The following is a 23,365-nucleotide window of genomic DNA, read 5'->3' on the forward strand; positions in this document are numbered from 1 at the left end:
AAGTATACAATCTCATGGGAGTTCAGTCTAAACCAAATCAGTCAGAACCACCGCCTCCCAGCTCAATGGAACTGAAGCCAGCAGCTGTGTCCTGCAAGCCTTCCACGTGTGAACATCCTTTTCCTCACAAATAGCTCCACAAGAATCAAACATACTACGCTCATGTCAAGACATACTTCATGTCATTACTCAAGATCATGTCATTTACCTCATAAGGACTATTCACCTCTATTCAAGTTTCAGTGCTTTATTAAAAGTTGCTAGCAAAAGCTGCATTAATTAAAAATCACTGGCAATCGATTATTTTATAAAGTTGGCCCTCCTAATGCTGTTTTTTTTATTTGTTTGTTTGTTTGTTTTCTGCTTTTGTCTTTTCTGCATATGTTGTCCAGTTCATGGACCACTTAAAAGTAATGGCTGGTAGATTAGGAGGATCCATAAAACCATGCAGCCTGAAAGAGAGGTTCAGCTCACTTAACCATTGTTAACCTTCTGTGAGTTAGATACTAAAATTTCAACTATTCACTTCTGTTTTAATTAAATATTAATTAATTAATTAAAATAAATCAATAGAAAAATAAAAGAATTAAAAGAAAATTAAAAGAATTAAAAGAAAAATAAATGTTAAACTTAGACTGGCACATAGTGCTTTCTGGAGGTTGCAGCTTCTCACTGTTGACTATAAAGGAATCTGCGGTTACTAGTACAAATCTAGATGTGTCCCTTTTAGATGTCTATGTGAGGACATGCGATTCCCACCCAACTGACAAGGGAAGAAATACCACATAACACTGGCCTAAATGTCGCAAATTAATCATCTGATGTATAAGGTCTCTGTGATTTCTTGGGTTTTGTTCTTTTTTGTTTTGTTTTGTTTTGTTTTGTTTGGCAGGAACTGTGAGAAAGGTGTAACTTGGAAAAAAAAATACTTTAAACGGAAAAAAAAAGGGAAGGATGGAGTACATGACAGGAAAAGAGGCAAAGGAAGAGGAAGAGGAAAAAAAAAAAGAAGAGGAAGTTATGTAAGGGATCGAAGGAGGTGGAAGAGTGTGGTTCATGGAACAGGGCCGGGAATGTCCTACAGAAAGATCTCTAGAAAATCCCAAATACCTACCTCATCTGTTTCTGAAACTGCCGTATGTGATTGAGTCCATGATTGGTTCACCTTTGCATTTTGCCCCACATTCAGCAGACAAGTATAAATACATGGATCACCTCCATTATAAAACAAAAGCTTCCCCTCTACTACTCTGTATCCAGAGCAGATGATGGAGAGAGGTGACTTTAGCTGAGCTTGATTTAAATCTCCCATGCCCCAGTTCCATTACAAGTGTTTCTGCAGCTACCTGTAGAGCAAGCATTCCTGCAGAGACTGATTCATAAGAGTAAGTAAATAACATCAAATTCAATGTATAGAGCCAAAACATGCACAAATGGGCTAGAATAGGAAAGACCGTTACATATGCTGTCAAGGACATGTCATACATTTACTACTAAATGTAGTCCCACCGATCAGCCACAGGTACCCCAGTGAACTGCTCTCAGTTGCCTCGCAATCCAAAACCTCTGCTAGGACTTGAGGCCTTGAATGTGAAAAGCACTGACAGCTGACCACACAGTGAAAGGGACTTGGTTGTGTTTAACATCAAGCTGAAATAAACACAAAAGATAAATAAGACTTTTATGGGATTAATTTTTAAATCCCTTTCAGTTATCCAAGGTATTTTTAGTAACCTAGGTGCATCAGCTTTAGCAATTAGTAAGTGTGTGCAACTTTTACTGAATCCAGTCAGAAATGAAGATAATAAATCTGTCAGTGTTTGGACTGCTACCATGTACAAAACATTTTTGTATCTTTTAATCCACTTCTGTCCTAAACCAAATTGCCTTTACTGCTGCATAACATGTCACAGACTGAAAATAACCTACAGCGGTCCTATTACTAGATGTGTCTGTAAGATGATGTATTTAAACTCTGGTGGTTCAACACAAGGCTTCCATGTTATCTAATTGACAAAAGGGAAGTTAGACAGAGGAAAATGCTATCGATTTTTGTTCTACTAAGACATAACAGAAATATAGCTGATATCACAAGAACTCATTTAATTTTCCTCTGTTTCATGAGCTAATAAGGAACACTAAATTATTTGCAAAAGTTTGTTTCTTCTCACCTTTGCCTTCATAGCTGTAGAACTACCTGACAATAGAGACAATGCCCCAGTCAAGACTTTCCTATTGTTATTGCCCATCATCTAATTCTCTAAGCGTACTGGTTTTATGCAGTAATATAAGCATCTTATGTAATGATTTTACTATAATTTACACTACTACGTAGCATGATTAATATTAAGGGTTTAATACTATATATCTCATATCAACACTTCTGCACAAATATCCAAATTTAGATCTTGATACAGATAATCTTTAGATCTGCAATTCATAGTCTGGAAACAATTATTTCCGAATAAGGCTCACAAGGCTTGTTTCCAAAGTTTTAAACTATATGCGTAAGATAGGTCATTATTAATATTTTTTTTAAATGTCATTTTAGGCTGGTGGTATGTTTTTGTTGGCATCTTAAAAACAGCCAAGATGATTTAGAGCTGTATCTGGTCAACAAAGAAAATAAATAATTTATTCAAATATGTTCCGGTCATTGTTTATCACTTGAATGATTAAATCTTGATTAAGGTAGTGGGAATAAGGTGGTGCATTTTTTCTGATACTCTACCTTGAAGGAAATTCAGAATGGGAGCTATTAGCTCTAATGACTCTTAAATGTTTCAAAACCATCTTGAACAATCGCCAAGGGGCAGAAATGCTAATGTTTGCTGAAGGAACCCAAGGCTTAACTGAATTACCTATTTTCTTATCCAAAGGACTTTGAAGAAGCATTACTAAGAGACAATTTATTGTTCTACTCAAGACAATTACCCAGCACTGATGAGAGAGAGGAGGGGCTATATTTACTCTTCCTAAAACTAATTTCTATGAGTCAGGAGCGTGACTCAGACTGGTCAGTGATGTTGATGTTAGCCTCAGAGAGAGTTTGGTTACCAGTGTTGCTTCTTATCTTTGGGGGGAGAGGGAAGGGAAAAATAAACAAAATACTTGTCATTTGATCACAGAGCAGCATATCACAACATTACAATTTATGAAACAGATACCCAGTCAGCGTGAATTGGAATGGGCCCACAACATCAGTGAACTCAATGGAGCCTCACAAACTAACATCAGCTGACCATAAGCTCTTAAAGATAAGACCATGGCTTATAAAGCAACACATCTTAAAGCATCCACAATAGGAAAAATCAAAGGAACTAATGCTTTTTGTTTCAGTGTGGCATTGTACATACCATGAACGCCCCAAGAGCACTTTAGTACCTTGTTAATAGCAATGGATATTCCCACATTTTGTGTCATGGGATGACAGGAGAGCTGCCTGACAAATCCATCACCATACCAAGGACAGGCACAGAAGTAGGTGATGGCTAATAGCTCCAGGGAGATGGGTTACAGCAGTGTAATTTTTAACCAATCTTCCTAGTCAATTGGACCAAAATGCTTCCAAGATACACCTTACTCAGGACTTTTGCCATTCTTTAGGAATTCAAGCACGAAGTGAGAAGTGTTTTGCCACTGGGGAGAAAGCAAGGAGGAACACTCCAAATTGGGGAAGCGCTATATAGGAAACGTCCTGGGAGTAGAGGTGGCTGGGTGGTCACTGTATGTATTTTTGCGCTCTGCTAGCAGATAATTTGCAGAACACATTCATTCAGCAGATATTTATCACTTTCTAAGAGGCAGCCATGGTCACACTGTCTCATCATATCCATGCCTCTTTTTTTTTTTTTAATGTTTTATCATGAAAATTGTCCCAAACTTGTTCTTTTCTGCTCTTTATAGTAGTGTAAAGCACGGTTATCCTGCTCTGCTCTCTTTTTTCTTCTCTCTAATGCCTGATCCAAGTCCTTTAATGGGCCAGATCTCAGGATTTTATACTTTGTTATTTTGATTCTTTGCATGTAGATGTTGCACCTTTGTTCTCAAGATGTCTTTCTTCACTCTCTGGTCTGGGGCCATAATGCTGCTGTGTTGTGGCAGCACCTGGAAAGAACACGTAAAGAAGAAACAGTTGATGTATAAAGTTCAGTTTATACTTTCTGATATATTTCAGATATCAGATACATGAAGAAGAGATTTGCGCAATAGCTCTTCCTTCTCACATTCCTTTGTTTACTTGCTTTATATTTCGCCCTCCTGATCACCCACTTAAAACTAAAAGAAAAATATCTGAAATGTTGTGAGGGAAATGGAACAGAGCACAAAGCTTCCAGTATTTTGAGTTATATGTTTTTGCAGCAGGAAACCCATGATGCATAGTTCCTGAATAGTCAAGAGAAAGAACTGTGAGCTGATAAGCACGCAAATGTCAGCAGATAGGCCTCTTTCCTAAGTGAGGGGTAATGGTGATTTCAGGATGAATTGTGTGCTTTGCTTTTGTTTCACAAGGTCATTGCTAGGCTGTACGGGCTGATGGTAGAGCAATTTGGCTATGGTGCCACCAAAAAGATGAAAGAAAGGGCAATTGTTTGCTAACGTGATCGTTGCCTCATCTTTTGGGCAAAAGGCTGCTGGGGCTGCTCTGAGGCGGGATGCTGGGAGGATGCAGCACAGCCTCAGGGGCAGTTTGTGAGGAGCAGCCGTGCAGCAAGACAGTGCACAGACAGACTGACAGACAGACAGACGTCTGCCAGCCACCAGCTGGCACAGAGAGCAGCCAGACCTGCAGACCCAAGTGAATGACTTCCACTCATTCCTGCATTGACGCAGCTTGAACAGGATCAGCTCTAGCAGGGTGGTCAGGAAAGTGGTTTCAAAACCAAATTGAGTTTAGATCCATGCACAAAGTCCATATGTTCTCTATCTTCTCGTTCTGGGTCAAGCCCATTATGCGATTTTGCCCAAAGGCCCCTAGTTCGTAAAAAACAGCAAGATGGTCACTCAGACCTTGTCTGCCATACTCATATTTGACCAAGTATTGCAACGATCCAAATACACCAGTTCATGTTCTTTGTGTTAAAACTCTAATAATAAGTAGATCAGATTCAGGCAACCCATTTAAATTCTCCATGACACATTTTCTGCCTCTGTAAAAATGTATGATATCGTTGGAGGGTTGGTCACAGAATGAGTTGAGCTATTGTCATTGATTTGTCAAGTCTGGCCTTTCCAAATTCCCAGTAAACCACGCTGAATTTTCCTGAAATGGAAATATTTCCTCAAAAGTTAAATGAAATATTTCCAGAAATATTCCTTTGTGCATCTTGGTTTTGCTTGCTTTATATGATTGGTGACCTAAATTACCTGAAATGTTTTCTGTTTCTCAATTACATGCCTTAACCTTTAGAAATAAGATGAGTGCCTACTTACTTACAAAAAATCATGAAGAATACTGTAGCTTGAGGATCAAATTTAAAAACATTTTGAAATTCCGAGGGAGAAGATTCTGCAGAGCCAGAAGAAATTTCTTCTTACTTTCAACCAATGTGTTTATGTTTTTATATTGTCCTTGTACATCAGAACACGAGGAACATTAAATAATTACTTTGTGCCATGAAAAATATGTCCACTCGGAGCATTCTACTACAACAGTATCACAAAAAAATGAATGTTGATATATATCCCTCTGACCATTGCTTCCTTCCCTCAAAGACAACCACGGGGAGTTATTCCCATCTGGTAGGTGAAGAACTGAAGCATAGGCTACTTAGCTTCCCTGAAGAGAAAACGAAGCAGGTACAGACATGTACCCAAACTGCAATGCGTTAAGCACATCATCTCCTTCTTAGCTGTACCAAAGCTAATTTTGTCTGCCCGAGAGCTGGCAGATATGATAGATCTGTGCACAACACCTCTTGTCAAGCTGTATGGAGAAATGCAGCCCCAAGCACCGGGGGAAGCCTTGCCGAGCGCCAGCGATCCGTGCCGAGGAGGGTGCTGAACTACGGGCAGAATGCACGAGGATCTGGCTCGCGTGTGCTCACAGAGCCCTGGTCTCCTCCTGGGAAGAAGCACAAGAACGAGTCTCAGCAGAGCAGCCTGCAGTGTTGCTCACCTCGGTATTTTGATTTTTTCAATCGACCTCTAGATATGTGGAGGTAAGGTGGTATTTTTAGCAACATCCCAAATGGGCAGGAGCCAATTACTGCTCACGGTCTCTCTGACTGCCTCACTTGAGCAAGGAGGGAGATGTGGCAGGGACTCAGGTAGGGAAGAGGGGGAGAACGAGGCACGGTAACAACGCCGTTAGGGCTATTGATTTATCTGCCGGTGCTGCGGGCTGCTCAGCACTGACTTCACCTGCCGCCTTAACTCCCTCGGCTCTGCGGCACCCGGGGGCTGCAGAAAGGAACGCTGGGTGAGGCGGGTCCCTCTGACTCGCTGCCCCGGCAGCACGACGTGTGGGGAGCCGGGGGTATTCACGGCCGGCCGCGGGGCCTGGCAGCACTCAGCCCGGTGAGGCGCCCAGCGGCGATGCTGTGTCAGAGGGGACGGGACTACAGCTGCCTGACATGTGGAGGTGGTCGTGAGGTGCGGGTGCTCCACTGAAGCAATCACGCTTGGTTTTTTTCTCCCGTTTCCCCCCCAGTCCTGCCCCGTGCCCCCCCGGCCAGGCACGGCGGCGAGCAGGGGGCCGCTACGGCGCCTCGCGCGATCACCGCCCCCCCCAACGGCCCTCCCAGGCCGGGGCCGCCCCCAGGCCCGCCGCGCGCGGCCGGCAGGCGCGCACACGCGGCCAGGCGCGCACACGCAGGCGCGCGCGGCCCCCCGGCCCGGCCCCGCCCCGCCCCTCCCCGCCCCGCGGGAGCCGCCGGTGGCAAAGTCACCGTCCCGCGGAGCCCGCCGGCCTCCATCGAACGCCGCGGCCCCGCCCCGCGACGTCATGGAAACAAGCGCGTCACCCCGCCGCCAGCCAGTAGCGGCGCGGCGGGGGCGTGGCCACCGCACTTCGCCCCGCCTCCTCCTCCTCCTCCTCCTCCTTCCCCCCCCCCGTTGAAGGCGTCGCGCCGCGGCCCCCCCCCCGTGCGTCACGTGACCGGCGGCGGGCACCGGCGGCCGCGGGGCGGGGCGGGGCGGGGGCGGTGGCAGCGCCGGGTGAGCGCGGGGAGGGGGGGGAGGGAGGGGGGCGGTCGCACCGCACAGCACAGCACAGCACCGCACCGCATCGCCCCGCCCCGCCCGGCGGCGCCCGGCTCCCGTAACGGTCGCGGCGCGGGGCTGAGGCTCTCCGAGGCGCTGCCCGGGGCGTGCGGCAGGAGGCGGGCGGCCGGGGAGAGGGAGAGAGAGAGAGAGAGAGAGAGAGAGAGAGAGAGAGGAGAGCGGCCGGCGAGAGGCGACCCGCGGCTCCTGCCGGTGAGGAGGCGACGGGGGCGGGGCGGGCGGTGCGCGCCCCCCCTCCCCTTCCTTCCCCTTCCCCTTCCTCCGCCCCCGCCTCCCCCAGCGCCCTCTCCCCGCCGCGGCTCGGTCCCCGCTCCGGGCTCCCCCCGCCCCCTTCCCCTCCCCCCGCGGCCGCAGGGCGGGGGCGGCCGCGGGCAGGGCGGGGAGCGCGGGGACCTTGTGCGCTCGGCGGGCGGCGGCGGTGGCACCGGCAGCAGCGGCGGCACCGCCGGCAGCAGCAGCAGCAGGTTCACGGGCGCCTCGCCTCGTCCCGGCCGGCGGGGGCGGCCCCGCGGCGCCGAGGTAAGCGCGGTGGCGGCGGGGGGCGCCGCGCCTCCGCCCCGCTCCGCTCCTTCCCACCCGCCCCGCTCCGCTCCGCACAGGCGCGGCGGCGGCGGCGGCAGGTGCAGGCGCTCGGCGGGGCCGCTCCGCCGCGGGGGGCTGCGGGCCGCCTCCGAGCCTCCTTGCCTGCGAGCCGCCGTCCCTGCGAACCTCCCGCCGCAGCCGGTAACCGGAGCGCGCACCTCCAGCCGGGGCGCGCCGTGACCTTGAGGGCAGCGGATGCGGGGCTGCGGCGCGGCGGCAGCGCTGCCCCCCGGGGCCGCCCCCCGGTCACCGTGTGCTGCGCGGCCCCGATGCAGCCGCACCGGCATCACCCTCCCCCCCCCCCCCCCCCCCCGCGCTGCTGGGCACCGCGGGCCCGGCATCCGGCGACCAGGGCCGGGATGCGGCTGGCGGAGCCGCCGGGGCGCTGTGGATCGGGAGTCTAAACGCGCCCGCTCCGCTTCACTTCGTGAATTTTTCTCCGCGGGGAAGAGGAGGATGCTCGACACCGAGAGTATTTCGGTGTTGTTTCGGCACCCCCGGCACGGGGACCCCACCGGCAGTGGTCTGTCCGTGCGGGCGGCCGGCTCCCCTCCTCGGGGTGTAGCCGGCGGCGACCCCCCCCGCGCCGCGGCCGTGGGGGTGCGTTGGCAGCGGCGGCGCCCGGTCGGGGGCGAGGGGCCGGGTGGGCATCCAGGGCACGGCCCCCAGCCCGTCCCCCTTCGGGGTCCCGAGCCGGGGGGAGCCGGGAGACGTGTCGGGTATCGCCAGCAATCTGCGGTCCGCACTTACCTGCTGCGGGAGCAGTGCGGCGCAGCGAGCCCAAAGCTGCCGCATCCCCTAAATGCTCCTGGATCCCAATGAGCTCGGGTCGGAATGGCATTTTTAGGTGGTTAAAAAGGGCTCGCCTAGGTAACTCGCCAACCTTTGGCTCATCATAGAATGTATGAGAAGGTGGTAGTGCTGGCCATAGCGGATGGGATTTTTATTTTTCCCTGTTTGTTTGAGCTTTTCGAGGATTTGTTCCAAACACCACAAATAGTGAATTCCAGCAGAAGTAAACTTGTGTATCTTTAAACTATTGACTCTGTTGGCAGGAATAGCTTCCAACGTACTAGAGCTTTAATACTTATGGCATAATGAATGGAAACTCTCTTCGTGTCAGTGGAAAAAGTGGTCACTGAATTCAGTCAGGGAGAAAAAAAAAAGCTCATACACTTAAATGTAAAATTTCTGTTATGGAAGAGCGTTGTTGGGTTGTTCCGTGTATTGCAGTTCTTTCTGTTCGTTATGGTAACCCACCCAGGTTGGGTTATTTGGAGAAAACAAGGGTCCTGTGTTACACACAGGCGCTTGCAGGTTTTTTCGGTCAGTATTGCTATCTTGGTGCTGAATTGCAACGTTACTTGTTCAGGTTCTTCAAAAGAGAATGCTGCTTGTGATGTGGGAAATTAAAACGATACAAGGCAAAAGTAATTTTTCTGTCAGTGTGGCCGTGCTCTGCATACACGCAGTGACTCAGTACTGCATATTAAGCAGGCGTTGTGTTTGGGAATTTCAGGCGCAGACCAGACGACTGTCACTTCAGCATGGGTTCAACTACAGGTCTTGGTTCCTTACAGACTTGCATTGCATACAGATAATGGTATAAGCAAAGAATCCCCACTTTCAATGTATGAAGTCAACTAATAATCTGTGACTGATTCTACCAATTAAAATGCTCTGCTGCCTAATGCTGGAATCTCATTTAGAAAGTGACTCTTTCATGGACCGCAGTACAGAACCTCTGTCAGCTGTTGGAGTTGTGACCCTTTAAACTGTGTTGTGGAAGCTTAACAGGAAGCGCGGACAGGCTTGTAAATGTCTTGCAGCTCACAGTCATAAAGATCTAGTAATTACTTCTTTTTTTTTTTAAACCGCTTGAGATTGTTCAGAGAAGAATATGATAAAATGGAAACAGTCATAAAATAAAGATAGTAAGGAGGAAAAGAAATGTATCTGCTGAAGCAATATCAAAAAATGATGCTTTGGAAGACTTGACTTTGCCAATGTTTAAGATTTTAGAGCTGGGAACTCAATATTAACTGACGAGTCCAAAATGGACTTGGCAGAGCAATCAATAACATGCTGTAGCAAGCAAGTCTCCTTTGACATAAGGGTGGACAAGATAACCTAAAGTATCTTCTAACTCAAATTTCTTCCATTAAGGTAGACTAAATATTAATGGCACCGAGCATTCTTTACCACTGAAATGTGACCTCAGTGATGTCTTTCAGTGTTTGAACTGTTTATTTTAATATACATTCTCTTCCATTTTTTAAGGGAAAATAATGCCAGTGCAGCAAGGATGCATACTGTGCTCAAAGTCAACTCTCAGTTAGCAAAATTTTATCTAATGCAGATTAATGAGCAGCCGTGATTAGCCCAGGGCACACCAATGTAAATTCTATTTTTGAGAAATAAGGAAGACTACTTCAATCTATAGCAGATTATTTTGGTACAGAAACACATGCTTACTTTCCTCCAAAAGGATCGATAAAATTGTAATCATGTTCTTAAATTTATGCTCTTAAGCATTCCTAACTTTTTCTAAAATGAATAATAAGGAAGAAACCCAAACTTGTTAAAAGCTGCTGTTCAGGAGATAGTGATCTTTTTTTTTTTTTTTTTCTTTTTGTGGAGTATCTTAATTAAAAATTAGATAAAATCTAGGTATTGCAGTATTGTCTAAAAAGCTAAGATTAGCTCTTCTTCCTAGCTTGCTGTAGTGCTGGCAGCAGTCTCAAGTAGGTTTATTTTTTGTATTCAACCTGTTTTTCTTGAAGGTACCATTTTTGTTTCTCATTAAGAAGTTAACAGATTGAAGAACAAGGAGCACAGCAGACAAAAGTAATACTGTTGCCTGTTTAAAAAAAAAGAAGTGAACCTATGATGATTTATGTACAGAAAGAGTATTTCTCACATGCGCTAATGATTAGTTACTAATCTAACTGAAAACAGCTGGTCTTCAGGTTTGGATTTCTGTACTATTAAATTACTAATTTTGTTACTAATGTTGCTTTTTCCCTAACTTTGGCTTCAAATAGTGGATAAGATCGTGTTCATTGATCACACGGCAGAGCGATAAAAAATAAGGATCTGAGTTGATGAAACCCCCACCAAATGTTCGTATCTAGCTGTAAAGAGCAGAAATGTGCCCAGCGTCTCTGAAAGGGGGCACGTGCATCCAGAAGATAGAAGCAATAACAATAATTAGTGTAGAAGGATGCTAGATGGGAGGAATTTCTGGGAGCTACCATGTACAATGAAATCAACAGGCAGAAAATTAGACAGACCCACTGTTGTACCTTTCCAGACTGAATGTAGATTCAACACAAGTACATGGAAACGTCCAGTTCCTATTTTATTTCTAAACTATCAAGCTTTCAAATGCAGATTATAGAAATGAGTTTCTAGTTTTCATGATAGGTTTCGTTTGACATGAACAGTAAATTTGAGGGATCTGCCTGTTCAAGCTATTCATATTCCAGTAAACATTATGAAAGTGATTTCTGCTGTCACTTATAAATCTTATTCTAAATGACAGATGACAGCGGGAGGTGTTATTAGTTTAATTTTGGTGAATTGCAAAGTAGGCATGAGGCTTTCTTGGTTGGTATTTCGAAGGTCTGGTGGGAGAAGAAATGTAAAGAAAATGTAGGAGGTGTTTTTAGGAAAAAAAAAAAAGCCAGAAATGGCTCTAAAAATAAATCCAAATTCTCTTTCTCCAATTATAGATAAGATGCAAGCACATGTTACAAGACAAATAACATCTGCCCTGTCTTGGGGATGCATGGGGGAGAATGGATTGAGGGAAGAAGATACACCCTTCTGTTAGTGCTGTTGCCAACTGCAGTGTGCAGTTAAGGAGCATGTAGATAAATTTTGAGGATGACAGGGTTGATGAGCTTTGCTGCCGGTCACAAAGTCTGGGTCGTTTCGCCATTAAAAGCATGATTGGTGTCTTCTCAGCACAAGGGGGTAATGTTGGTTTATTGATGGCATTTTCTTTTCTTTTTTTTTTTTTTTTGGTTCTGGTGTGGAAAAGAAACCCAAGTAAGTTCTTGCATAACCTTTCACTTACAGTTAACTTCAGTGGTCTGCATGTCTCAGTCTTTCAATATTGCTTACAAGCTGGATGCTGCCTTCGTTCCCAATGAGCACAGGAAACATCATGTTCTCAAAACGCACTTCTGCAGAGCCTATCGCTTGTAATCTGCTACCCTTACTTGTGCCCTTATATTCACAGAAAGATAAGGTGGCAGTAGGGAATACAACACTATTAGGTTCTGACCACTTGGTGTACAGTGTCTGGACTATGAAGAAGAGGCCTGAGATGCACCATGCTCTGAATTAGTTGGTAGTGGCAACCCCCTTCTTGAGGCAGACAGGGTGATTGAGCCACTCTTTTATTGGTTGTAACAGAGGTACTGAGGTACTAACATGCCAACTCCTATTCTTACCCCTGCCATCAGAGTGTTTATCAATATGGTGATAGGCACTGTACATAAAAATAAATACACGCAGGCTACGGTTACTTTAAGCAGCCATCCAACTTCCTGGGATTTAACATAGGATTCACAGTAGCGTGTTCTCTTCCTGACTCTCATGTCTTTAAACTGAAATTTTGGTATTTATTTTAAGGTTCGGAGTCCGAGGTGATCTTGATCATCTTTAAAAAAGTACATGTACCAGTTAAAAAAGACTGAATGCCCTTTACCCTGGAGTTATAGATGTGCCTTATAAAAAGGTCACACAGCCTTTTTAACATATTATTTGATAACTGACTATCTTGTCTGCATGGCTTTTTCAAGATTGCTGTTGTGTGTATGCAAACATGAGAATGTGTTGCTTGTGGTTTCTACTATGGCTTCCTGAGCAACTGCATTTCTAATGAAATCAAGACTTCTTGGGTATTGCACGATAAGATTTCTCAAAAAAATAAAAAAATTAAAAAAAAAAAACAACAACATGTAAAACCAAAAAACACACCCACAAAAAACACCCACAACCAAAACTCACCACCACCAAAAAGAAAAGCAACCGTGCATGATAAAATAAATTTCATCTGCAAAGCCAATCACAATATGTATCTGGCTTTGAAACAAATTGAAAACAACTGATACCTCCTTCTGGTGAAAGGTAGAAGATCAGAGACATCAGCTGTGCACAATGGAATTTTTCTACCATTGAAAGGAATAGCCAGAGTGCTCTGCTCTTAATTGGTGTAAAGAGCTTAGCAACTAGCAGTTAAGAAGTCTTGTGGCTACTGCAAACCTTTTCAGGAAACCCTGTAGAATATAATAAAATGTTAGGAGGATGGCCACTGTGACTCTTCAGAAGTTTAGAGAACACTTACGTGGTAAGTTTTCCAAGAAATGAGTCTGTCAAGTCCTAAACAAAATACTTGCTAATCATTTCTGTTAAGATGATTGGTTACTTTTATTTTATCTTTTATTATTCTGGAGCTACAGCATCCTTGTATCATGGCCTTTTCCAGCTGCTGTGTTGATCATCATAATCAGAGACTGTGAGGACAGTGAGACAACCATTTCTGTTCTCTCCTCTTTAGCCTGTCACCACGAGTAGAAAGTTTGGTGGGGTGGCTGAGGTGGTCGTGTGGCTGCCTTCGTTTCTATCCCGTTCTGAGCTGCTCTATACTTCTCATTTGTGCTGTTTGTGCTACACTGACCCTTTGGCTCACTGCACCAGTAGTTCGTGTGCTGGACAATCCTAGTGCACAAAACAGGCTCCCCATGGCATGAGGTGAGAGGCACGGCTCACAGGAGGGAAGCAGTGTGAGTATTTGGATAGCTGCTGTGCGAATGTTCTTCCTTGTGTAGCTGTCAGGTGAAACTGCTTGCTAGAAAGTAGTGTAACCTTTTCACATAAAAGAGCCTGAAGTTACTGTTCCAATAGCAGGTTGGAAAGTAGTTGGAGTGCCAGCCATGAACTAATGGCTTTCCAGAAAAAGATTCTTTGGATCTATCCATAAAGATCATTGCCCTAGGTAAAATATTAAAGAATATTGCAACCCATTTGCTATATGCCTCGGTGGTTTCTGATGCTGTAGAGGAAATGAGGAACTGCTTGTCATACTGTGCACCCAGGCTTGCTTTCTGAAGCTTTGCTTAGATAAGATGGAGGGGATAGAAGCAAGAAATGGGTAGAAAACATGGCAGGTATGGTTAGCCCTTAAGTTATCTGAGAAAGGGTGGTATTTTCGAATCTCTCCTGGCTATTTAGATACAGTAGAGTCTAAAGCAGAAGCTTAATATGCACGTTGAGCAGGAGTTTTTTCACTTCCTTATAGGTGCTATTGGTATTACTGTTGAGTCACTTTGTGCTTAAATTGTTTCACATTGCTTGGGTCTGCCAATTTTGTCCTTCACATGGCAGTGAAGCTGGTACAAAACTTTGAAGTCTATGGATGATAATGCAAATCAATACTTAAATCAGTGTAGTATCTAGCAACCTCACCCTGGTGAGTTTGTGTGAAACATAAAATAATTTAATCTGACTAGCAGTGTCTGTGCCAAACAGCTTTCAAATATATACATATATGTGTATTTGGGAAGCTGGAGACTGACAGCTGGAGAGGGTAGGGAAGGCTTTCCACCACTGGTAACACACTAATTCCAGTTGTCTTTCTTCTGCTTTATTAACAACTCAGATCACTTCAGCTTGTGTTCAGCTACTTCAGCTCTGAAATCCATGTAGTTGTGACAGCTTCTTCACATCCTGCAATGAGCTTGCTTTGCATAGTGAAATGCCTCAACGTCTTCATGAAGTCCTGTTTCAGCAGTGTGTTTTGATAGCAGGTGCATCTCGCTATGGTGACTGCAGATATAGGGGCTCGTTTCTGAACTGAATCTATACATCTAAAGTGAAGTTCATAGTAAAACTCTCAATTATCTAAAATTTGAGAGAAGCATGATCTATTGCTTTTTTTTTTCTTTATGTCTGGTTTCTGTTAGTGGAAGCATTTGTAGTGGAGCTGCCCATAAAATGGAGATGGCTTCTCAAAGCACACACCAGTGTACAGGAGCCTTTTGAAATAGTGCATAGCCATTTGAATAGCGCATAAAGCTATCTGAGTATGAAATAACAGTGTATAAAGCTGTGGCATGGATGTCATCTGCTTGTGAGTGAGCAGTTTGTGTGGATTTCTTTCCATTATCCAGTAATGGCACTACCGATTCTGGACAGCAGCTTCGAGAACCACCTTCCAAAAATTGCTCAGAAAAGGTTGTCTGGATTGTCCTGACTATGTGAAGTTTGACATCCTAAAGCTACAGTGTGAACTTTAGCTACTTCAAAGCTCAGGAAATCAGTTCACCAGATGGAACAATACAATAGGTGGAGGGTATTAGTTTATGTTTTCTGTAGAGATAGTGCAGTAGCATTTTAATAGGTGGACTGATCAATCCAAAAACTGAATTGCTGAATTTGTATGGACCTGAAGTTTTATATTCTCATCCGATTGCTGAATATAAAACTAAAGAAATGAATATGGAGAATAAAGCTATATTATTAATCTCGGTCAAAATGCTTTGAACTGCCCAAAGTAAATACAGTGTAATTTGGTCATAAAATAGGCCTGTTTTGAGCTTCTGATAGGTATTGCCGAAGGTGCCTCCTGAACGCGATTGAGCTGACAAAATAAAAACACTACTGTAAGACTTTTTTCTTCCCTGCAGTGGTTCAGCATAGCTGGAAATGGTGATGTGTGTCCAGTACTGGGCTGAAGTAGCAGCAGGGCTGTTGGGTAATCCAGATCCCCCTGGGTGAAAGTAGACAAAGTTGGAGCTGTCCTGGGCCATGCCCATGTCAAGTGCCTGCCTTGCTTCAGTGGAGCGGTGCAGATCCGAAGGAGTAGACTGTCCTGGTGGTGTAACACGTCTCTGCCTTGAGAAGCTCAGTAAAGACACGCATGATGCCCTGCACCTTGGGTGCAGCTGCTCCATGTGGCAGTTCAGGTCAAGGGCCCTCTGGTTAGGGAGGAGGTCTGTGGGAAAGGTGTCGGGCATCTTGGGCACGATCCTATCCCATACCTAAAGGGGGCCTACAAGAAAGCTGGGGAGGGCCTGTTCACAGTGAGCGTAGTGATAGGACAAAGGGTAATGGTTTTAAACTAAAAGAAGGGAAATTGAGATTAGTTATAAGGAGGAAATTCTTCACTCATAGGGTGGTGAGGCACTGGAACAGGTTGCCCAGAGAAGTAGTGGATGCCCCATCCCTGGAGGTGTTCAAGGCTAGGCTGGATGGGGCTTTGGGCAGCCTGGTCTGGTGGGAGGTGTCCCTGCCCATGGCAGGGGGGTCGTAATTAAATGGCCTTTAAGGTCCCAGTCCAAAGCATTCTTTGATCTTGCCAGACAAGTGGGTTTGAGTTGGCAGAGTGCTTGTGTGCTGGTGAGGGCTAACCTGCCTTGGGCTGTGTTAGCCAGAGCGTGGTCTGTGGGCGCAGAAAAGAGGTGATTGCCCTCAGTGTGCTTGCAGGCAGCATCCAAAATGGTGTCATGTTTTGCACGACTCTGACAAACAAGAGGCCAGGAGAGGGTCAGCAATCCACTTAGGGGTCTGTGTGGTGGTATGTGAGGAGAGGCTGAGAAAGGTGGCTCTGCTCCTTCTGGAAAAGAGAAGGATTGGGGGGGGACCCTGGATTACCACTGATCTTCAGTGGGGTGTTATAGAGAAAGTGCAGTCTCTTATTTTTTATTTTTTTTTTTTGGCCAGGGTGAGCATGTGGGTGAAGAGAAGAGCTTCCATGGTTGTCTTGTGCTGTTGAGGTTTGTGCTGCCCTTCTAGGAGGGGGCAGCCCCCACCAGCATGTTGACCTTCAGAAGGAGCCGCATGCATTGCTTCTGTCTTCTTGTCACTAATTCTCATCTAGGTCTGTTCCCTGACCTTGTGGTCAGGTGAGCATTAGAGCCAGCACACGCCAGGGCACAGGGCTATACCTTCTGGCAGCAGCCTGCATTCAGATATTCCTAAACTAACTGTGAAACCACATCCTTACTCTCACATGTGCTTGCTTTTACATGGTAATGTATCTGCTCGATATGCTAATTCAGCGAGCTGGCTGCCATTAACATTGGTAGCACAATCCTTGCCCCTTACATAACCACCTCAACAACTGAAACCAGTCACTCCAGGCCTCTTTTGCTGCTGAGCAGACATAAGCACTTCCAAGATGAGATTCATGTGACTATTTTAGATTGTGTCCTAGATAGCTTCTGCTGAAAGATTAAATTCAGCTCTAATTTATCCATTTCCTATTTAAAAGGAAAAAAAAAAAAGCAGCCTGGGGTTCATACTTCAGATAGAATTGTTACCGTTTGTTCAGGTGGATCTCACACATGGTGGTAAGAACATAAACTTTTAACACGTGTAATTCAAATAACAGACTTCAGTGCATCTCTCCCTTTGGTGAAAGGAAAGTAGGATGGCAAAGGGCAAAACTTAAGAGTTGTCTTCTAAAAACTAAAATTTTCATCTGCTACATGCTGTCTATTACTAATTAAGTACCAAATTTAAGAGAGTGATTAATACTGGAATCAGTAATTGTTCAGCAGTATACTAAATGTAAGGTGTTAAGCATTTCAAGTTAAAAACTGAGATAACAGTAAACCTCTACAGATACTTAAATATAGCTGCTGTGATTTTAAAATGTACAATTCTCTGGAATTTGCTGTAGATACTTATCCAAGAAGAAAAGTACTCCATACATACCAATGTTTTAAGCTTTTTTCAGAGTTTTTTTTGCACCCCATATATTTCATAAATGGATCACGTTGTATGTTACTGATTAGAAGGCCAGTCTGAGTCATGCAAATGTAAAGGGTATTATAAACACCAAGATGTGCTACTAGTAGGATTTTAGGAGTAATACAGAAGCTTGAGGTGAAGTACACTCAGCTGTCAGTCTTCAGTCCCTTCAAGTCTTCCCTTTTCTAATTTGTGTCTCTTTTTTAAGATACTAAATATTATTAAAGATGATATTACTTCGGAGCTTAATGAGACACCAGTTGCAAGTTGAACTACAGTTGTGGTATTATGTTAAACAAATAAATTGCTATGTGAATGTGAATTTGTGGCATTAACGTTGCTTATACCAGCTGTCTGACTTCATAGTCATATAAATTCAGTAATGTCTTTCGAAAAACAGCTTTTCTGAGAGTATAGTTTCACGTTTGCTTGACTTAAACAGGTTCTGCATAGCTCTCTCCTGTTTTTAACTGGCACTAGTATGAACTTATCAGTGTAGTGAGCCTGGTTATAGATCCAGTCTGCCTGAAACCTACATTTCTCCTGTATTGATCAGCTTCCTAATCAAACTTGTTCTGCATCTGCCAAAACTCTCCACTTTCACAAGAGAAGGCAGTGATTTGGGGAATGAGAGGATAATCAGGGTGGTTGGGACACGTCTTGGTCCTTGGACATCACCTTGCTTGTGACAGAAGAGGCAGCGATTTTTGTGCTGCTACATAAAGTGTGCTGTGCATCCTGACCACAATCCTGGGAGTGGGATAGAGAGAGCAAAAAGGAAGTGGTGCTTGAGCCCTGAATTTTGAAAGCAAAACTATGATGTGGTCCTCACCCATGCAGGAGAGGAACTGGAGTCAGCTGTACGATATTTAACCTTAAGTTCTTAACCTTAAGAGAAGAACCCATTTGGCCCACTCTGACTTACTCATTTAACAAACCTATAAAGGAAAAATGAAGCTGAGAAGTGGACACTTCTTATCTGTAGGAAATGGGGAACAGAAGCAGCCATCTAATTTACTAAAGGATGTTTTTTCTATTTTTAAAACCTGAAACAAGTGAACGCTCAATTCCATTTCTCTAGGGGCATTCTTCTTCTTGGGTAAGGTAGTGATTAAAGTCTAATGATTGAAGCTGTCAAAGCTTCTTAAACTTGATGTTAAGTTTAAAAAGACTGAAATTTACTTTCTTTGGGGGCGGAGAGTGTTTTGCTGCTTTTTTTTTATAATAAACTTTTGAGACTAAACAATTCATCACATTCATGTGAGCTTTTCATATTACTAACTTATAAATAGTGAAGGTTAGAAATAACCACCCAGTGAAATACGATGAATGCTTAAGATTGGCCTAGAGCTCCTGAGATGGCAAAAAGCTATCAATGTCTTCTTAAAGTCTGTTCCTCTTTCAAGCCATTTCCACAGCAGCTGCTGTGTCAACACCATTCAGTCATAATTGCCAACTCCACAGCAGGCTGATCAATGGAAATGCTAAATAGAGCAGCAGAGCTCTTTCTTCAGAGGATGTGGAAAACCAGATCTGCAGCTAGGTGCGTGCCTTTGGGAACTCCAGCAGGAAGGCTGAGCCTCTTGTTGCGTTCCAGCCCTAGTGGTGCCCTGCCTTCTGGCCGCTCTGCTAGCGAGTCATCTTGAAGTCTGAGTTTCTCTGCTCTCTGAGATCCAAGTGTGCTGCTCTTTAAGATATGAAACCAGCAGGGTTTACCCCTTCCATAAATGAGAAACGGCAGAATCTATACTGTTGACCAACTGAAACTGTAGGTACGTATTTTGACATTAAGGTATCAGACTTAGGGTACTGGTCATTACTGTTAGAGTTGCTCCTGACACTGTCAGATGCGAGTCTTTGAGACATCAGTGTTAGTTGGGGATTGAAAACAAAACACCAGCTCTGCTGGCCATTGACATGTGGGTCTGTGAAAGCCAGAGGAAGTTCTTGTCTTGCTTTAAACTAACTGCATTATGTTTGCTGGCTCAGTTCTCTTAGTGCTTACTCACAAGGTATCTCTTCTACAGCTGATTAGTAAAATGATGTCTGTACTCCCTCTGCTGGCTCTGCAAAAATAACTTTACTCAGACCAAATAGCTGAGTAGTACCTCTCAAATAACCGTATGCGAAATGCTGACTTATGAACAGCTTACTGAATGGAAGAGGGGTTTTCCTGAAAAATGGGTCAACAAATAGTTACTGAAAGCTAATCAGGTGTCTCAGATGCTATCTCCTGCTATAATGGTAAACACTGGTGTTGTATATACCTTTGTAATTGTAGTATGGTCTGTTTTTGTGTGTCATTGATTGGATGGGGCTATCCAAACCAAGATACTAAATACTTATACACCTAGACATATATTTGATCCCTATTTTTATTTTTCACAATTGTTGTACACTATGTGTACATAAATATCTGGAAGCCTCACATGGGGGAGGGAGCAACTTATATCCTTCCATGAAGTACAGTGCTCTGTATGTTTGTTTGTTTATCCTCAGACTATTTATTTGTTCCCATGAGATACCAGATACTCAGCCAGGGTGAAAGAAAGGAGTTCAAGACCTTGAACAAGGTCTCAGTGTATATATCATGAACACAGTGAAAGCAGTTGCTCTTGAAAGTCATGGACATCTTCATGTGCCAGTCCAATCTATTCTGTTTTCTTGTTTTTCTGATGTTATGACTATCACATGATTGTTCTGGTTGTTTTTACTTTCTGGAATTTGGGGATGGTGTGACAGTTTTGGAGGACTGAGGGAATAAACTTCCCTACTATACTAATCAGTAACTGTTCTGAAGCTGGACAAATGGCATAAGAAGCAAGATTTTAGCATTTGTTCAGGATATCTCTGAACAAGAACCCCTGAGCCTTATAATGTGGAGAGTCTGGCTTCTTGTTGCTGAGTCTGAGGATGTATTCTGGATTTTCATGCCCGCAAGGTACATTTCCTGGAAAGTACAGAGTCTTTTGTCCAGGCGTTTGGTAGTGTAATTCATGACTGTCAAATGCTTCAGAGCTGTGAGACTACTGTGCAAACCTGATTTAAGAATTCATTGCAGTCAAACTTTCTGGCTCTTCCAGTTAGACATCTCTTTTGGTATACCTGGGGCTGTCTGCAGTTACCTTTAGGCACTGTTATACTTGAAAGGGACTGCTTGGCTCTGTGACAGCAGGCAATTGCTTTGGCTTTCACACAGTTAGAGCAAGTCTTCTTGTAGTGACTGTTCACCCTACCATATAATATCCTGCTCTTCCAGTTTTTCCCTTTGGGCATGCTATTGTGGGTTTAGGTCCTAGAGTTTTGCCCTGTGACTTGGATATCTACCACTTATGATCAGAATTTAGAGTTTCATGGTCATGCTGAGTCACCTTTGGTTTATTATACAAAGATGCGTTTTAATAACGCTCATGTTAGCAAGTAAACCACAACTTGCTGACCTGCATAATACAGGCCATAAAGTTTAACTGAATGCCTTGCCTTGAACCCAAGTCTTGTCAAGCAAGAGCAGCTGAGAAGTCTCAATGCACAAGGAAATGCTTCATTTTTCTAGGAAAGCCTAGCATGGTTTTGACTTGGAGGAATCTGAGACTTCTCAAAATGGCTTAAAATAATAAATTATCTTAAAATAGCTGGCTTTATGATTTTTTTCAGCAATTTTACTGTGAGGAAATGAAATAATTGAAAATAGTTGCTCAGTGAAAAATGTTTTTTTTTTTGACAGCTAATGTCTTATTTTAATTATAGTTGCTCAACAAAAAGGTAGTGTTTTAGTAAGCACCTGCTTCTTTGAGTTCTAAGGAAGAAAGCTGTCTCAAAAGCTAGGCTGTGTTAATCGCATGTATGAGGCACCATGCATCAAACTAGGTTCTGGTCTTGACAGACAGCTGTGTATCTGTCTAAAATTGTTCCTTTGCATTTAGTTTGAGTCTGTTCTCTGGCTGTATAGTGTTTGAGAACATTGCCCAATTCCTTTACTTGGATAACTGCTCTGAACCATGTACAAACAGCAGTAAAATAAGATATTTTTCCACCCTTGCTCCCCCCCTCAAAAAAAACAAACAAACAAAAAAACCAAACAAACAAAAAAACACCATTAAAAAACCCCAAACCACCAAATAATTTCATGCTGCTTTGCTGAGAGGGAAGGATTCCAGTAGGAATGGATACACATGCAAAACTGCCTCCTGTAGCAGGAGTAGCTCTGTAGCACACTGAGAATGGTTTGCTATTAGATAGGCTAGAGAAAGACCTGCATGTTTGCTGCTGGTATGAGTCTACAGGTGCAAGGTACAGAAGTGCACTTAAGCATTCAGTGTAAACAGGTTCGTTCCGAAGGTGAGCTGGAAGCATTGTTTATAGGTTGTGCTGCTAAAGCTGTGAATGCTAAACACGAAGGATATTCATGATCCTGTTGGTATAAACAGAGGCCTGTTTTTAAGTACTCCTTTGCTTCAGAAAAGAAGGAAACAGCAGTATTTTAAAATATTGGAAGTAGAGTGAAGCTAGGAATTAAACTAAACATATAAATACCATGGTAGAAGTTAGGTTTCAAACCTGCTCGACACAGTGTAGACCTGAATGTGCACATAACTTAAATGAGCTAAGTCATAGTATAACTTCAAAATGAGGCACATGGTTGGTAACATGTGGGGCTCCTCAGTAAGAAGTTTCAGTTCTTTCTGAGCAGTGTTTGCTCGCCTGCCTACAGTGAACTTCAATTTGACATGTCCTGTTAAGTCTAGCAGACTTCATACTTGCACAGTTCTTTTTCAAAATCTTGTCTACCTCAGGTTGTTTTTTGGAAACACTTCTAGAATGATTCCTAATTAGGTTTTCAGACATGGCCAATTCTTGTGCTTTCTTTAACTCTATTTCCAAAAAAAAAATAAAAATAAATAAAAGTTGCTCTTAATGGACTGAAGTAATTTATTTTTTTTGAAAAACGGTCTTAGCATGACTGCTTCCTAGCAACCTATTTTCTCCATTGCAAATGGAGACACTGCCCTCTGTCCTTCAAGTTAGAGGCTCTTGAAGGTGCTGAGAAGCCAGTGGTGTCCTGGGAGGAAGGCAGGAACACAGGAGGCTGGTTGGGAAACGTAGTGGAGCACCGGTGGCAGTGGGGACACTTAACATGTATCTTCCAAAATTAACTCTGGAAGTACCAAGTCCCTAAGGGCAGGAGTTTATGGCAACTCATGTTACAACTGCTGTGTTGTGGTGCTGTATCATTCTTGTTTTGTGATACTTTGATGCCCTCCTCAATCATTTCCCTCTGTGGGGAAAGTCATTTCCCTGGGTCTCACTGCAGGCTGGAGGAGGTGCTCAGCTTCTCCACACCTGTGTGCTGAAGTAAGGGAAGCTTATGAGCTGCAAGGGTTAGATAAAAATGTAATTTAGCTTCTGGCTTTTCAGAGCTGGTCTGTGTGCCGCAGCTTATTGTATGGGGGTAGGAAACTCATGGTGAGCTGAGGTGTGCTGCAGTCAGGCTGCGAATTGCGGTGGCTTTCCAAGGAAGTTCACTGGAATCTGTGAGCTGGGCATACGGATGTGGTTCTTGGAAGCATTTGTGCCTTCAGCAGTGGCCAGCTGGAGTTAGTCTAACATGTAAACTTTTGCAGGTTGCTAGAAGTAAATCACTTGGAGGACTGATACTGTCCTTCCCAATTCCCTTTCTTCAGATATACTCTTATGCTATTGCTGGAAATAATCTGACTGCAAACGTTGAAGAACATTACTGTGCACCACTGCAAACTAAACTCTCGTGGGAAGTAGCTGTATGTAGAAGGAACAG

The 23,365-nt window shown here is 44.1% G+C and overlaps 1 protein-coding gene and 1 long non-coding RNA gene across 9 annotated transcripts in view; one reads left to right on the forward strand and one right to left on the reverse strand.

Annotated features, from left to right (window-relative positions):
• Positions 1–363: 363 nt before the first annotated feature.
• On the reverse strand, positions 364–5,607 carry LOC121070560. Its single transcript, XR_005820133.1, has 3 exons — positions 5,434–5,607; positions 3,357–4,107; positions 364–452 (listed from the first exon to the last, which is right to left on the reverse strand). It is a non-coding gene; the product is annotated as an uncharacterized LOC121070560 (long non-coding RNA).
• A 419-nt stretch (positions 5,608–6,026) lies between these two features.
• Positions 6,027–23,365, forward strand: part of ATP2B1 (ATPase plasma membrane Ca2+ transporting 1) — a 63,635-nt gene continuing 46,296 nt past the window's right edge. For 3 of the 8 annotated variants that reach the window (XM_040557796.1, XM_040557773.1, XM_040557804.1), the window contains exon 1: positions 7,246–7,416. The gene's annotated coding sequence lies outside the window, so the exon portion shown is untranslated. Of the gene's footprint in view, positions 6,162–7,245; positions 7,417–7,581; positions 7,744–7,823; positions 7,948–23,365 lie in introns of those variants that run through there. The other 5 variants (XM_040557780.1, XM_040557823.1, XM_040557790.1 and 2 more) reach the window with 4 other exon arrangements.

The sequence above is a fragment of the Cygnus olor genome, chromosome 1 (assembly GCF_009769625.2).
Source record: "Cygnus olor isolate bCygOlo1 chromosome 1, bCygOlo1.pri.v2, whole genome shotgun sequence".
Classification (NCBI taxonomy): Eukaryota; Metazoa; Chordata; class Aves; order Anseriformes; family Anatidae; genus Cygnus; species Cygnus olor.